At 45.7% G+C, this 3,632-nt stretch overlaps 1 protein-coding gene across 2 annotated transcripts in view; it reads right to left on the bottom strand.

The window, feature by feature from the left end:
- MED20 (mediator complex subunit 20) overlaps positions 1 to 3,632 on the bottom strand; it is a 69,088-nt gene that overhangs the window by 53,754 nt on the left and 11,702 nt on the right. The window lies entirely within an intron of this gene.

A 3,632-nucleotide genomic window follows, 5' to 3' on the forward strand; every position in this document is an offset into this window, starting at 1 on the left:
GCGTCCGGAGCCCGTGCCCCGTAACGGGAGAGGCCACAACAGGGAGAGGCCCGCGTACCGCAAAAAAAAAAAAAAAAAAAAAAAAAAGTCAGTGGAAGGTCTCGCTTGCATTAAGTCAGCCGGATGTATGTCACACCTGCTTTATCTTTGTCTTCCTGCTCTTTCCCTTCAAGATGTACTCCCTTTGGAGATTCTTTTTTTTGGACCACGGATCTTTGAAATACTCTAATGAAACCTATAAATCCTATTCCCAGAAAACTGCACGTACACACAAAGCCGTGGCCACTTTCAAGGCATCTTAGGCCTCCTGAGGCTCCTCTCAGGGGTTGAGAACCCACAGTGCATTTAAGAGTCACGGCTTGCTCATACTCTAGCCCCAACTAAGGGTTTACTCCCTCATTAAGTACCACACAGTCTCCACAACCTGCAAGGGAAAGGACAGGTATGCTTTGCTTTGCTTTTTGTCTCAGAGGTAATGACAAAAATGAAATACACAGGGAACACATTTCCCTAGATGAGGCCAAGTTAATGCTGCATGATCTCTGGGAGGGATGGTGTCAAGATGTGAATACTGAATGATGGTCAAACTGTGTGACCTCAAGGGTCCCTTCTAACCCAAGAGACTGATTTTGGAATGCTCTACACAATGGCAGAGTTCTCACCTTGGGGGAAAATCCCCCCCACGAGTGACTGTTTGAAGGCCAAAGACACCAACCCCCCAGGAGAGGACCAAACTTGTAACCCAGCCGGTCTCAGCCATTCCGCACAGCAACTGTGACCGGGGACTGCAGCCCAAGGCTCCCAGACAGCAGCAGATATGGAGAGGGAGGCTGTGGCGAGGGAAAGGCCACACGTCAGTCCTGCCTGGCTCTAAATCCACTGTGAATGTCCTCAAAACGTTCAGCCTAGAGCCCTTCCCATATTTTAAGTCTCAACTTTTGACAGCTGGAGGACACGCTTCTAACTGCTCCCCTCACCCTCCCTCCAGGATTCGGAGAGAAAACTTTTCACTCATCCTGAAGCCTGAGGAATGAACACTGGACACAGTGAGTTGGGGCAGAACTGGTGGTGGGGAGGAGTGGCCAGTCCCTAGGTATTCCCTCAGTGGAGCAGTGACACCAATACACAGCGGGGGACATGTGACGACTTGTTACTCAAGACCTGAGGAAAGCAAGCGGGAGGCAGCATGGAAACAGGTACAGAGAATCAGAACCGCACAGGAGGAAAGAGCAGGAACTATCAATGGATACACGAAGTGGACGAAACTTAGTGTTTCCCCGAATTCTAGCATCCTCCTTCCTCCTCCAGATTTTGCCTTTTGCAGGTATCACCTTCACTATAACTTAACAGTTCCCTTTAAGTGGACTCTTCTTAAAAAACTTATTTACCCTCATCCTAAGACATAAAGTGCCAGTTATACTTTTCTCTAATGTACATTAGAATAAGGCACAAGTACTAAAATAAAAATGTATTCCACATGCCACCTAAAATCACCTGGCACCACACAGAGGTCCAGGTGCCACCCTTTGTCACATGCTGGGAGCCATGAGACCTGAGTCTGAAGTTTGGTCCTGACTCCAGCCTCACCTCTCAGCATGACCCCCCTGGGGGCCACCGCCTCCCCATCTTACAGTGAAGGAGAACCAGGTAAACTCTAAAGCTGCCCTGCATGGTTCTGACAGTCAAGGTTGGCAGATTTCTAGGTGACTCTGACAAAGGTACCCACCAAGGTGACATGTTAGCAGAATCCCAGAAATGTCCTGGTTGCTGCTCTTTCGGGGTAGCTACAGACGGGGAGAAGGGTAAAGCATCCTGAAGCTAAGGAAGGAGTGACAGGAAGACAGTCTAGTGTAAAAGGAGGAATGTCAGATTTGAACCCAAAATACAGCATCTCCATTTACTAGCTGAGTTTAAGTTTTCTTCATTTTTAAAATGAGGATAACCATGCCTCTTTTCCCTTTATACAAATGCTCCTCAACTTTCATTCAACCTGAACTTTCAAAAACTATACACCGACAATCCTAAACTACGCTTGAAAGCCCCATTCAGACTTACATACAAAAGTTGGATGACATTTGGGCCCTTCCCACTAGTTACCAGTTCAGTTTTGGCAACTTTGCTAGTGGAGTTGAATTTGTTAAATTAAAAAATGTATTGCATTACCCGCCTTTTTTAGTAATAAGCTTTCTTTAACTGATGCAAAGGACAAAGATGGACAAAAAGTGGCAATTCTTAAAGCCTGATCTGGTGTTTACTGGACTTAAATCTTGGTCAAATGTGTGCTCAAAATAAAGGAAAAGAACAAAAGTGAAGAATGATGGAAATTTATGAGTCAAGATTATGTCTAAAAGGCGTAGATAGTTAGGGGAGTTTATACTACTTTTTTAGTTTTTAAGGAACCCCTCCTTATAATACATAAGTCTGGAGTTATATTTACCACACTCAATTTCTATATATTTTCGGAAACACATTATGTTCAAAATGCTATCTCATCTCATAGAAGATTTGAGGCAGCCTACAGAAAAATACAAATAGATAAATCTAGACAAAAGCAAACATAAATCAGAAGGCCAAAAACATTAAAAAATCTCTACATTTTATTATGTGTAGATAATATCTAAAACATACCTCCATTTAAAAAAGTAAAAACAAAGCAAAGAAACGAACAAGAAGCCGGGGGAGGTGAGAACAAGAAACACAGATGACAGGTCCTACAGTTAGAAAGCTGAATTGAGCTTCCTGCCAGCCAAAGCTAAAAGGGAAACATGACCACTGCATGATTCTTGTTACAGAGGCTTTAGATCTGAGCACGTAGATCTGAAAACAATTTCTCTTTAGGTGCCTTCAATGAGGGACAGTATCCTTGAGGACAATACTGCAGTATGTACATTAATACATTTCCTAAGACCATCTCTGTGTATCTCAATGCTAGCTAGACTGAACATTTCTGCAGCAGGTGTGGGGTAGGCAGACAATGCAGGTCAAATGAGCAGCTTGGAGGCTCAAATGAGATGAGGAGAAAGAGCTCAGGAAACCATGAAGCACAGTGTGAGTACGAGGTCAACTGTCTAACCCTAAGCTCTGGGCGCATGAGAAATGGAGAGGTCTTGATGCTGAGACTTAGGCAAGGGGTGTGGAACTGACTTCCCGTGTAACTAATCCAGCTAAAGTGGCTCTGGCATCAGCCCTATCACAATCCAAATCATAAACGAATGGCTTGCTTACAGGGGTACTCTCTGCAAAGTAACAGCCAAGAACATTCCTGGGCACATCCATTGAGCTCCATGTAGCAGAGGCTACTAACTGGGTCCCCACATCCATTTTCTCCTTCATCTTTTAGTCACAGAACCCCCAGCGTTTGAACTGGGCACATGACCACCCAAATAAGAGGCTCTAAGTCCCAGAGTTCCTTTCAGCAAGATGTGGCCAGAGTGATTTAAGCAACTCCAGGTCACGTCCTTTAAAAAAGAAACTGCTGGGCTTCCCTGGTGGCACAGTGGTTGAGAGTCTGCCTGCCGATGCAGGGGATATGGGTTCGTGGCCCGGTCTGGGAGGGTCCCGCGTGCCGCAGAGCGGCTGGGCCCATGAGCCGTGGCCGCTGAGCCTGCGCGTCCGGAGCCTGTGCTCCGCAG

Source organism: Physeter macrocephalus, chromosome 18 (genome assembly GCF_002837175.3).
Source record: "Physeter macrocephalus isolate SW-GA chromosome 18, ASM283717v5, whole genome shotgun sequence".
NCBI classification, from domain to species: domain Eukaryota; kingdom Metazoa; phylum Chordata; class Mammalia; order Artiodactyla; family Physeteridae; genus Physeter; species Physeter macrocephalus.